At 36.3% G+C, this 14,052-nt stretch overlaps 1 protein-coding gene across 2 annotated transcripts in view; it reads right to left on the bottom strand.

The window, feature by feature from the left end:
* Positions 1 to 12,853, bottom strand: part of LOC140928431 (histamine H2 receptor-like) — a 43,305-nt gene extending 30,452 nt beyond the window's left edge. Inside the window, exon 1 of one of the 2 annotated variants that reach the window (XM_073378182.1) lies at positions 12,753 to 12,853. The gene's annotated coding sequence lies outside the window, so the exon portion shown is untranslated. Of the gene's footprint in view, positions 1 to 3,746; positions 3,827 to 12,752 lie in introns of those variants that run through there. The other variant, XM_073378180.1, reaches the window with a different exon arrangement.
* Between the last annotated feature and the right edge of the window lie 1,199 nt (positions 12,854 to 14,052).

The raw sequence follows: 14,052 nt of genomic DNA on the forward strand, positions 1-14,052 counted from the left end.
GGCCTTTGAAGATGCCTCTTTATTGAAACATTATTATTTTGTAACCGTACTTCTAGTACTTTTTTCAACCCAGGCCAGCTCTTGCCTCTTGACTTGATAGCTTTAACATTATCATGAAAGCCAGGAAAAATCTTGTTTACATTTTGTGCTGTGTGTAATACATAAAACGGCCTGTGAACTCTGTATTTTTAATCAAGTAAGTTACACTTAAATCATCCAAATCATTTTCAACAAGAATTGATTACGTTACATAATTTGCAGAGTGTTAAAGATTTATCAGAATAATTTAGTTTTTATACTTGTGATTCAGTTTAACAAATAGAAAGTAGATGATCTGACCCCGTGATCGTATCTCGATTCAAGACTATTTTATGGGATATTCCTTTTTTGATACATGACCACACTCTGCCTCATTGAGGGTACTTCAGTAGAACATTTGAAAAAGCATTCTCCACAGGAAGTAAAGGTTGGTTTATTCCAAGTTGTAATATTTAACTCCTTTGTTTTCTCTTTAGCAGATGAAAACATTTTATAATCGAACCATGCAGTAGATAGTGTATACCTCTACATGCATGGAAAGAATTTCGCTGCTATTTTTTTTATATACAGTGTATTCAGATGTGTTTATAATAAGTATACACATCTGAATGGTATTGTACATTGCATGTTTAATTCATATTGAGTAGCACATACATGTACAGTACAGTCAACTTTCTTTTAACAGATACTTGGAGCCTGTTCATACATGTGTCTGTCTTTTTCTCTAACTATTGATACAATAGACAAAAACTTAGATGTTGTGCTTGCTGGTCTCAGAGTGGATCTGTCTTGTTGAAAGTTGACTGTTAATAGTGCAGCCCAGAGTACTAGTTTCGTTAGGGTATAGCTAATTCTAGTAAAACCCAAAACGTACTATTTCATTTATTAAATACATGTACATTTTGTAAATATTATGGAATGCAGTGTTCTTGCTGCAAAGTTGTTAAATATTTATTCAAGGCATTAATTCACCGTGGCACTGCTCTCCTCATCAGCATTTTCATGGGAAATTAATGAGCCATGAAATCATTCATACATTTTTCATGACTCACAAGTCAAATTCAGTTTTTATTTCATGGCCCATTAAACGTTTTTTCATGGCTCCATCATTGAACTTTCTTGGTATGTTTCCATAATGTGGTGTTTCATTGGAAATTCATGACCCATGAAAGTAGTCCAGTTTAATTCATGGGCCATGAAACACTTTTAACTTTTTTTCCACGAAAATTTCATGGCCACAGATGAGGTCATGAAAAATTATTTTGCAAGATTCATTGGCCATGAAATGATGTTCATGGTATTTTCAAGTGATTTTCATGGGATTTTCACAAATCTTAGTTTCATAGTGTCCCGCAAAACCCAAAACCACTCTGATCTGCAAACACTAAAAGGAAGAAACTGCTAGCTCACCTACCCCTCCCCTAAGTCAATATTTTGCCTTGAGTAAGAAGTTGGTGACGAAGTTCCGTGGAAAGGGGTAGGTTAGCAATTTGCCAGAATCTTATACAGGTTTGTATAGGCAATAGTGGTCAATTAAGGTACTGATAAAGTACAGGAATGTTAAGCATAGGCATATTCCTTTGCTTTTGCCACTCCATTTTATGGCCTTAGCGATTAAATGACTTCCTTAGTTCATTATATCAAATGACAAAAATCAATTTGCAAATATGATGAAAGCCCACGGCCGCTAATTAATATCTAAAACGGAGCACGTACCGTGTACTTTGTGCCGTCTTAGATAGTACCCGGTCTCTATTGAACCCTTCATAATGATATACTTACTTTTCTAATACAGGAACACTAACTGTGGCATGACTGACATTTCCTTGCAACTTTCACACATTTTGGCAGGGGCACCCAACGAGGATATAGTTCAAAACCACTTAACATAGCATTGTTGAACGTATTTTAGTATTTAAACGGTAGATATAGGCATATTTTTATCCCCTAAAAACTTTTCATCTGTTCGGATTTCCTAGCTGAAAGTCTAGTGATCCGAAAATTATAGGGATCAAAACTTACCTTTTCGAAAACTTTAGCCAGGAAAAGGCTCCCGAAAATTCTAGGTGGCCTCTTTTAGGGTAAATATCCGTTTAAAATGGGTAATTATACCATTTTGTAGATGTTCGAAAATCCTAGGAGAGGCAGGCAAGAAAGAAATTTTATAACAAATGTTCCGAAAATTCTAGTTCTCAAATCGTCTTCCGAACAGATATTTTCCCGAAAATTGCCGTTGGGTGCCCCTGTTTTGGGAAAATAAAGGCAAACACTACGGACGTCTATAGATAATTACGTAACAGATTATTAAACACCGGGAGAGTGATTCCTTAAATTTGATTTCACAACTGCTATGGACTACAGACTAGATTACCATTGGTTATGTAATTGAATTGTTCTAAACCATACGTTGCAAATAAGAGCACGTACTAATTTTACACTGACGATCTCAAAGTTTAAGTGAAAAAAGAATTTATTAACTGTTTAATGTAAAGGACAGGACTGTCTATTAATATCGTCCACGTGACACTACAACTGAATGTTATTAATTTGTCTGAAAAAGAGAAGCTCGAAAACCTCTCCGGTTGCTGGAAAAAAGCATGCTCAATTTCCATGTGCGTCTCACTGGAAGTAACCAATCTTTTGACCGCAAGTTTTGGCGGAGTCGAGATGCAGCGGCTTCATTTCTAAATGGTTTCCAACCGCTGACTCTCCTAGGTGGTTTTGGCGATGGTGCGAAAATATTCAGTGGGCTAATGTTACCAAAAGTATTGCAAGAAAGAAAGGCTTTTAGGCTTTTTTGATTCGAATGGGAACCGTATGAGAAAAGAAAAATGTAGAATCTATTTTAAAAGCAGGCTTTCAAAGTAACATTTATATTTGCACTGTTAGAGCGTAACAGCGCCACGGGAAAACATCTTACAATAACTTTCCTTAAAATAATGTCTACTCCGCACAATTTAGGTAAATACATAAACAGGACGCATCAAAGTTCCGCAAATTAAAAAATATGCGGTCAAGTTTCTTTCTTTCTCTCTCTTCTTTTAAACAAATAGTATTAAAAAACATTGCGTTTCAATTTTTTGGCCGCAATGGTTTGTGTCGGGCAAATAGCGGAATAAAAGATACTGCATGGATCAAGTACTATATGTGTGGCGCGATCCACGTTTGGATAGTCTTCAAAAGAAAAAACGTACATTTTTAGCATTGTTGGAACATAACTTAGTAAATAAGCTGGGGAAATTTATTTAAAACAGCAACTCTGATTTATTTTTAGTATTTTTTCTTTTTTTTTTCTTCGAGGAATTCAAATAAAGAAGTTGTCTCTCCCTGTAAGCAAACTGAGTAATATTTTACCAGCACTTCCCACTGCAACCTTCGAGAAGACCCGGCACTGAAGTGTTAAAGCAAGTTGTGTTCTTCGATTATTGTATCAGTTGAGATATATTCCCTCGCCCTAACTTATTCTTTTTGTTTATTGCAAAACTCTACCGACTATGGTTAAATTTGGGGCAACTATTTTGAATTAAAAGTGGAAACTAGTTATCAACAACAACGAAGCGAATTTGGACCAAAATGTAATAGTTCTGTTTAGAGAAATCTTTGAATTAAAAAAATACACTATGGATGGTATGCAAATTTATAATACACAAAATTCATCGAAAATCGACAGATCTCTTTTCATATCATTATCAAAGGAACTAGTTTACCTTCAGTAATACATGACTTTATGTAGAATCTGTCCTGAAGATCCTGTCTTGTGTCGCTATTTATAAGCACTCAGGATGAACTAGAAAAGACAAGAAGCTCACTGTTGGCTTCAAAAGTCACCTGGCTTTAACTTGCCCGTATCAAGGTGGGTTATTAATTAATAAATGAAAATGTTTCGAGATTCCTAAAAGCCTCTTAGACAACTGGTAATCTATTATCCGTGACAATGATTATTGGTACATTTTCGTGAGAGACAGATGAAGCACAAATTATACGACAGCCAGACACAACTCTCTTTCGGGTGATTCAGTTTGTTTTCACTGTTTGCATGCAAAAGACCCAAGAAAGAAAAACAATTGTCTTTCATTTAAGAAAGTTATGGGAATGTACGTTATTAACGCAGCTCCACAAGGAACTTCATAATAGCTTTATTCACGACTCTTAGGGTTTTCATCACACTTTCAAACTGAAATTGCTAGCTCTCCCAGAGTAGACTAATAATTATAATAACTTACAGGTCTTTTATTTCTAAGAATGACAAAAATGGTTATTTAAGCAATAGATCACACTTTCTATGGGTCTACCGGCGTGATAACCCACGCGGGATGTTGGGAGAACAAGAGAAAAGCTTGTAAATCACGAGTGATTTACAGGGTTTTAGAATAAAATAAAATAACTTTAAGTAAAACGGGAAATGTTTCATTTTTCTATGAGTTTACCGGCACAATAAATCATAGGTTTTTAACTAATCAGAACGTGCGTACTATATTTAGTTACTTTATAAAACAATATATGCTACGTTCGCCGTCCATTTTCCAACTGAGATGTAGGCGTTCTGGATACAAAATTAAACCGGTAAGCGAATGAGTCAGTAAAAGAAAAGAAATATTTTGAGCCAGAAAACTGACAGAACGAGTTGCTTACTTGACAGAATTGCTTGGAAGATTAAGGCCTTTTGAAATTTTAAAAAGGGTGACAAAATCAGATTCATAATCAAATTCGTATCGTGCTATTACCCAAAACTAAGTTGGGAACATTAGTCAACCAAGACAGCTCTTCAGCTATCGGCTGTCACTTTATTATACGTTGAACAGATAATGGGTAGTTTTTATCTATCGATCATAAAACAACGTAATGTAGCTTTTACTTTACACCCTGACAGCGTTAGCTGAGCCAAAATTTGAGTTTTCAATTTCAGTCAATTGAACAGGAAGAAGGAGTTACGCTGTAAACAATACATTGTTAGCCTTATCTCGCCGTCTCCTGTCAACCACTCGATAACAGCAAGAATTTCTAATTTTCACTTCTTCAAGGTACATGTATCCTAGTAATCGACAGAGCTTGGCAGGAGATGCACCTTGCGCATTTCTGATAATTATACTTTGAATCTAAAGCTACAGCAAAGCACTGCAAACACAAGCCTCTCAGCAGGACAAATGTGAAAGATTTGCCTAAATCAAATTTTTGAGTGTTCACAGTTGTTAATGAAAAAGAATAATTTGAGCCTATTCATAGACAAAGCTCAATTTTGCGAGCGGCAAGTTTTTAGTCAGAATTAAGAAGAGGAGGGGCATGTTATTATTCCAGTCTCACAGGTATATTAGTCACCGTGCATTACAAAGTCTCTGAGAACAAACCTTAAAAATAACTGACATGTTGACACCACTGAAATTTTACTTTCTTCCTGGCGCTCATTGAAATTACTGATACATGATTTATGCAAATAATTAGTTTAAGACTTACAGTAAAACGAAGAATATTAAAAAACAAATACCTAGAGCAAGGCAAACATAAGTTTTGAGATAGGGAGTTCTTCGACGTTTCTTTTGTTTCATTTGCCAATTTAGCATTTTGAGTTGTCTATTTTTTGGAGTCGTCTGGGACGAACCTTAGTCTGTATGTTTTGTATCTCATTCTCAATCAAACGATATAATACGATATAACAATATTGTACAGTCGTGGTCTTGTACGCTGGTGGACGGCCAAGTTCGAGCAACTCCCCGATACAGTCCTCTGTGAGTGGTTTAGTTATAATTAAATTTCGACCCTGCTCGCCATAGAGCTTCCAGTAGCTCAGTGGTTAGAGCATCCGAACTAGATCTCGGAGGGCCGTGAGTTCGGTTCTCACTCAGTGGGGCCGCGGATTTTTTCTGAGCTTTCCGGTGTTAGAATTCTCCTTCTACCAAATTTAATGACTAATGCCAGAGGCCCATTATGTAACTTAAAGAAACAACACCACAGGAAATGGTCTCACACGAGGATTTCGCCCCCTGACCTAAAAACACAAAAAACTTCAGAAAACGAAACGTACGGCAAACACTGCAGGGAAGTAACACGGTGAAGTGATCGTGGTTAGAATTATATTGCAGATTTGGCATTAAGGAGACCTTAATGACTTTGACTCTAGTACAAACTTTATCGTGGGAGGGGGGCAAATTGTATCTTAATGTTATATCAAAAGGAGTGAGACTTTTTCTGAATACAAACCATCATTAAATTTCCCTTTTTGCTTAATTCAATTACTATCAAAAGGATAAAAAATTATATCTTTGTTTTCTGAAAATGAAAATTACTATATGCAATGATGTGAGTTTTGTAAGGTGATAATAATAATAATTATTATAATTATAATAATTCGTGTTGTGTAAGGAAAATTAAAAGACTAGGAGCGATATTGAACAAGACGTTTCGTTAGGAGCAGTGCATACAAATTGTTGGAGTTGTTATTTTTACGATTTTATGACATTTTATACGAACAGTACTGGACGTACTTCAGCGTTTCCAGAGTGTATTTTGGGAAGAATACGAATCGAGTGTTACGAAACCGCAGATGAATTTTGAACTAAAATGTTATTACTTCAAAGTACCAAACTGGATTTTTCTGAAGATAGAGTCTAGGGGTTTTAATCTCTTGCGCATGTTTGACATGATGACAAGAAAACATGACTATTGCACGATATGAGTAGATGAAACAGTCTCGACCCCAATGCTTACGGGTTTGGGAATGCGCGCGTTGATCTCTCTCCTCTACATGCGCAGAAGAGCTCTGGGTTGAGATTGAAGATGAAGCTGAGTTAAAGTGAACAAACAGAAAATTGGCAATGTAAAAAGTATCACGGCTCAGCAGAGAATTAACTAAAAATGTTTGAGCAAAGTTCGGCTCGCCAATTTATACAGCATGTTATGGCTTGAGTCTTACTGATTTTTTCCATCTTGTTAGTGGAAGTCAGTAAGATTGGCAACGTTGGTGTTAACAACCGAGACAATCAACATCGCGGCCTGTTCCCTTCTTACGCTTAGCCGTCTTAAATTGGACCAAAACAGACAGAAATCCTTTTAAGAAAACGAAAACTGGTCACTTAAAACATGTGTTTGAGTTCTAACCTCCCTGTGCGTGAGCTCGGTTTTTGTTGTTTTCTTGGAAGTTGAGGAAAATTATTTCTAATCAGGTCTTTCTGGCCGGGAGGGGATACTATATTCGTCATCCAATACTTATCTATTTCTTTTAATATCTGCAATCTTGCCACACACAACTTGTAAGTTTTTTATCGTTTGATTTGCATGTTGTTAATGTCAATTCGAAGTTCTGAAGAAAATTAACAAATTTATTTAAAAACGTACTTATGCTCCTGAAATATTCAGCAAGAATAATACAAGGAATTTAGCCCAAAACAGCTGCATGCAAGTGGTTTCAGGCGCTTTAGACCTTTCGTTTTATCACAGTTGCTTGGAGTGTAACATGATTCAAACCTGTCAAACAAATACGTTGTTGCTATGGCACCTGAAATCCCCTTCTATGGCAAGAGGCAAGTCTTGTTTGCTCAACTGGGGTCTCTTAGAAATAAATGCAAAAGATTAATGAAACCTGGAAAAATAAAGCTTTCCAAGGAAGGAAAATGCCTTGAAGCCAGCACTTCATTCGCAGTTACTGATTTATGTGCCTTTTTGAATTTGACCTGATGAATCTTAATAAACAGCAAGATGGCAGACTAAACGTCCGGCATGCTATGATGGTTTTTTTGGAGATTCAATATCGTGGTTGGCGCCCCAAGAGATAAAGAGTATAGCAACTTGAATACGATGCTTTCTAAGAAGAAACGCAGTACTTAATTCGCAGTTGCCCGTTTATATTTTACCTTGAAAGCGGACAAATGCCCCCTTAAAAAAAAACCAGCAAAATTCGAAGAAAAAAATCATCTTATTACATGTCATAACGGAGAGGAGAAGCTTGTACTGCCCTAAGGAGCATTGGCCGGGTTGAGTCAGTAAACTAACATCAGTTTTTTGTTGTTGTTGTTTTTCTTTTCTTTGATCTCCCCCTTCTGGCTGAATTTTCGACGTATTCAGGCCATTTTGCCCTATCTCCAACTCTATCTATATCAACTACTAACAATTAGTATTCTTACTGTCCTTTCGGCCAAATTGCTTCCATACCTGCTCCCTGATTGTTTTTCTCTTTCTATGGAATCTCCGAATAAACGTTCTTCTTCTTGGAAAGTTAAACATAAACCAACATGCCCGTGTGAAGTCCTCACCTCCAACCTTTTGTTATTGGTCACTTTCAATTCATCTTTTGACCTGTTTTCCAAACGGGGTCGCGCTAAATTAAAACGGATAAAAGGCTTTTTTCGAGTCCACTTCAAACACCTCTGCCGTTGACTGTAGATGACTCTTCCGAGATGTTTTAATATTATTTGGTTGCGGTTACCACAGCTGGTTATACGAAGTAACAACAATCCACGAAGACACACGTAACAGTTTATGTCTTAATAATGAAATATATTTTCTCTTTCCTTAAGTCAATTTTTTTATCCACAGAGATTAACATAATGGTGTTCCGCTATTTCAAAGATCTTATCTTGCAATTTTGTGAACACAACACAAAAGAGTCAATATCTCACTAACGTCTTGCTTTATGCAAACAAAAGTGTTTATGATAACACGATAACGCTTTTGTTTTACGTGTATAACATCTGTTTTTCGGGTAATTTTCAGTAAACGTCATATTTTATTTAGCCATTATCTGCGACTTCACTGGTACTTGCGTCTTTAACTTTGAAGCTCTCGTTCAGAGGCTGGTGGCACTTAAGAATTAGTTTTATCGAAGGATTATTTTAAAAAAATCTTTAAAAAACACACTGGATCTGGGAAGCACTTTCTCCATAGAAAGAAGAAGTAATTACAAATAACTTTTGATAAAACTTCCAATCTCGTAACCCAAACGTTTTAATGACCAGCTTGTGTATGTTTTATGTTCTTCTATAATATAAACAAAATAATGTCTTTCCTAAGCATGCTGATTCTAATTTACCCTGCGAACAGAGTCTCCTTCGATCTTCCTAGATAAGTCGGGAAGAGGAAGGAACCTCTGCCGACATCCTCGACAATTCATATTGAGCATGCTCCAAATTCAAATTTTCCTGCGATGTCAATCAAACCGTTACCGTAGCATCCTCTGTGTTTGTCAGCAAATCTTGAAATGTTAGCGGGAACGTACCAGTTCGTTTTCACCCTTCCGTAGCTGTGTTTTCTCTGGATTTGGAAGCTCTATAGGAACAATTTCACCTTTGGAATCTAAACTTGCCATGTTTCAGTGTAAAGAAGATATAATCTTAGAAGCAATGGTCTGAATGTTTTTCAAACTTCATATAGTAGTAGATTCCTTCATATTACATTCTTGGTTTCTATTGTAAGACCATGGTTCATATGCGTACACGATCTCGCACATCTGGAACCAGTTGCCATCTGCTGTAAAAAAGGCACCTAATGCATCATCCTTTCGGAGACTTTTAACTAAGTTAAATTTTATCGGCTGTCAATGCAGCAATTGCCTTTGACCCGATTTATTTTTATAGATAGATGTTACTATTTTTTTAATTTAATTAGTCGCTATTGAGATATTAATTAATTAATTTTTCTTTTATATTGTCAAACACTTTTATCATGAGCCCGTGGCTCGGGGGATTGGGAGACCACCCCCTGTGTATCTGACATTAAATAAGTTATCTTATCTAATACTTTTATTCAAAACCCATTTGTTTATCCTTAAAAAAACTTCGCGTAACATGACTTACTGGATTGTGGGTACATTTTCCAATTTTCTAAAACTGAACGTTCAATCTCTAATTTTCCCAAAATTCCCGCATGAAACTGAAGCGGCAGCTATTTGTTTTGCTATGGAGCGTGGGCGCAGAAAGAGTCGGCAAAATTCCAGAATATGCGTGCGTGCACAGATAAAACAGGTTTTATCCAGTATAAAACTTGTCTGACTCATCCAAAACGCTGGATGATCGGCAGATCAAAGGAACTTGAAGATGTCGGCAGAGTCGCTTCCTCTTTCCCGACTTATCTAGGAAAGATCGAAGCGACTCTGCTAGCAGGGTAATTCTAATTCGTATTTCGCGCACATCAAGATATTTTCGTTATATGTTACTTCTCAATTCACAATCTACATTGTATAATACCAAAAACTCTAACTTACAATTTTGCAAAAACCTATTTGGAACAGTTATCTTATGCGCACTGATCATCGAAATGGTCGTTGGATCGTGGGGTTGATTAATTTTTATTTTTTTAAACAATTTATATCCGCGATGGCGGTGTAATGTACTAGGGGGTTGTTAACTTTACAGCATTGTAACTAAGATCCAAAGACTGTATTCTTAAAAGAATAATAGAGTTGAGTAAAGTCATCTCTCAGAGACTTCTCTGGTCTCCGTCCAACCTGTACCCTGCATCCGTCCAACCTGCATCCTTTCATTTTGAATTGATTTATTCAACGGTTCATTTCTAATCAGTTATCTAACTATTTTCGAGTCTCGATTGTGAACTTCTTCTATTCTATTATCCATGAATTGCAAAACTGATTTGACGTTTTTGTGAAACGTTTGGCCTTATGCATGACTCAGGGTGCCCAAGAGCGGAACAGAAGAAGATATAAGCTAAGACTGTTGAACAGCCGTTTTTTGAACCAAAATTTCATTTGCCAAATATAACCATATTAAAAGAGTAAATTGCAATAGCAGGTATTAGAAAGTTTCCTTGACTTGACTCCAAAGGAACCAATATTTATTAAATACAAAAATTATTGCTCTTCATAATCAAACTGTTTGGCGAGTTCAGTTCGCCTAATTTCGCTGCGCATTTTTTAGAAACCACTCGACAGCCTCAAGTGAATGGATTGCGCTATTGGAATCTAAATATTGAATTGTAATATTCCAACGGTAGCTTTGTATTGGTTGATTTATTCAGTAATGGTGGCCTTGGATAACTGTGTCAGGTGGGGAGTGCAATGGTTGAAGGATCGTCCATTTTGGTTTGACATAACATAGCATTTCAGACGGAAAGAAGAAAGCCCTTACTACTATTATTTATACAACTGTTAAAGATGTATTTTTTTTAAAATGCAAGATTTCCAATTTTATGGTTTAGATAAGCGTTTTCTAGAAATAGCATAGTTTAGTTATGGCCCTTCTCTCCATGATGTCAGGGCCAGAACTGGACTAGAAATAGCAGGGTCAAGTCAACAGTAGGCTGTACATTGCTTTAAGTTGTTAACCAACCAGATTAACGTCAGCTATTTTAAAAGCAAGCTAATAGTTACTTATACATTGAAAAGCTTAACGTTTCGCTTAAGCAGTAATTGAAGCATTTTTAACTGAAACCGTTTTGTTTTATCTTCGATTCCAGATTTTGTATTTAAAACAGACTAATGTTGATAGCGCTCTTCAACTTCAGATGCACTTAATGTAATGTAAGCTAACAACAACTGAAATAGGTCTTCCTCATTAATAGCTGCGTTAAAATCGGTACATGTGGAGTTCTGCGTTTGGAACCGGCCAAACTTTAGCCCCATAGTCAAATGGAGAAAATTTAGACGTCTCGATAGCGGAAGCCCTAAGTCACACTCACGAAAGTGTGTTTGCAAACTGAAGGTGGCATAATTATTAAAACAAGTTATGAACAAGTTTTTGAATCCGAGTAATTCTGAATGTTTTATTAGGTAGTGAAACACTCTGCCTGGTGTTTGGCCTAGCTAAAACCATAAACAAAGTCTGATTCCTCGTCACGTGATTTCTTTGCGTTCTCTTAATGAATTAATAAAGAGCGAGTTTAAGGACCATATTCAGCTTCATGAAAAATCATATGGTCAATATACATGTGAATGCAGGGAAGGAAATAAGAAAGTGTGAGAAAATTAATTATTCAAGATTTGCTAACTGAGTACAAACTAATTTGTTTCAACATCGACCACTCCGAATTAGTCGACCAAACAATGACTAACACGATTTTACCTGTTTGATCGAATCAGCAAGAACCAAATTTAATTTGCAATGAAATGAGTTTCTTTTGTTCAATTACCTACATACATGTACATATGACAACAAAAATATTAAATCACTAGCAGAAGATTGATTAAGTTTGTTTGCAGAGGGTTCTTCTTACTTTATTTGCTAGGTTTGGAAAATAAAGATGAACAGGATTAATTTTAAATTCAAACTCGAAAGCTAACTTAAGATGTACCAATATTTCTTATGATATTGAACGACGAAGAATAGTAACTATACGCTTCTTTTTTGAGTCAGACTAAGAAGCAGGCTGCAAATATGAAATCAAAATCTTACACTCTCTAGCTCGTTGCCGCACATATTAAGTGAATTTTAATTCAGAACGTACAGAATAATTATTCTTTAAAAAGCATATTCTGTACGTTACGCTTTTTTCCGAAGAAACGAGGGAAGTGCTTACTAGTTGAAAAATAATGAGGAATTCAGCATATGATTAGGATTAAGCAATTTCTGTCCTGCAACTACGTAATAAAGTTATTCCAAGAGTGAATTTCTAAATACAAATCGACATCGACACACAACCAAGGAGGTTACATTTGATTCTTAGTCCTTTTGCTGCAAAATTCTGCGTCGAGAATTTTTTTGACCAAGAGAAATTTGGTTTGATCATGTTGTCACCAGTTTGTTTCTTAAAAAAGGGGAAAAAATCCCGCTTACCTTAAAAGGTTTTGTTTTTCAAATCCTTTCCTTGTTTACCTTCAACTTTGTATAATCTCGTCTCCTCTTACCATCTAACAGACGGTATTGATATTTTTATTACTCTGTGTTCCGTAAGGTTCTGATAAGAACCAACAGAAATAAGTACTGAACTAATGTAAGTGACGAAAACAAAGACTAGCTTATTACCGTATTGACCACTAGCTGTGAAAAACATTGTTACTACCACGTAGATGAGTGTTGATTCATTTCCGCTTTTTGTTTGGCCGTTATTGTGTTTCATTTTGAAATTAGCCACCTCCTTTGACATTTCACTAAGCGGTCTATGTTGTTAATGACGTTTTTTTTCTATATACGTGAAAAACATAATAAGGCACCGAAAGAAGGTTTTTAAACTATTCTCTGTTAAAACGCATAGTGAAACATCAATCAATCCGCGATCGGTTACTTCTGGTTTGTTGGCAAAGTTAGCCGCTTATTTATCAAAGCTTTGTTATATTTTGTACAAAACTTAAATTTGATTTTAAAAACTAAGTATTTCATTTGTACTAACTTTAATATTTCCAACTTACCCGTTCAATTTTCTTTTTCTATCCTGTTTCCTTCCTTTTTTCCTAACTAATCTCTACAATGATGATACTACAAAATGTAACAGTATCCATAAAGAATGGCAGATTTTATAAAAAGTTTCTCTTGGCCGGGAGGGACTAGAACAAGTCAGATAGTGTGGTCAAATGTTTTTTTGTTTCTTTTTGTTGGTGGTGGCTAAAATCTTGATTGGATCGCCGGGAGCGAGATTTATCGCCTCTTCACCTGTACTTCGTCAAACACTTGGCAGTTTATTTTATAGAATATTCCTTCAGTTGGCACTTATGGCGCCAAGAGGTGTGGCATTTTCCCAGAGAATTTTCATGCTTTAGTCAGGTCTTTATGGTTACTCGAGTTGACGATTCGCAGCCCGCCGCTCGCCGCTTCGGCCTGCGGCCGACACCGAAGCTTACCGAGCCATCCCGAACCATCCACGCGAGAAATATCCTCTCTGGTACGTGGGGAATGTAAAAATACACAGTTTGTAGGGGAGTTGAGTAAAGGGGGTTTTTGTGAAGGTTGCCGTTAGTGGAGCTGTCCGCTTACGGGAATGCAAAAATTCAGAGTTTGTATGGGAGTTAAGTAAAGGGGTTTTTTGTGAAGGAGCTATCCGCTCACATTCCAGGTTGCCGTAAGTATAGCTGTGACAGACCTCTTATACAGGGTTTGTATGGGATTTGAGTTAAGGGGTTTTTTTGTGAAGGAGCTGTCC

Source organism: Porites lutea, chromosome 2 (genome assembly GCF_958299795.1).
Source record: "Porites lutea chromosome 2, jaPorLute2.1, whole genome shotgun sequence".
NCBI classification, from domain to species: Eukaryota; Metazoa; Cnidaria; class Anthozoa; order Scleractinia; family Poritidae; genus Porites; species Porites lutea.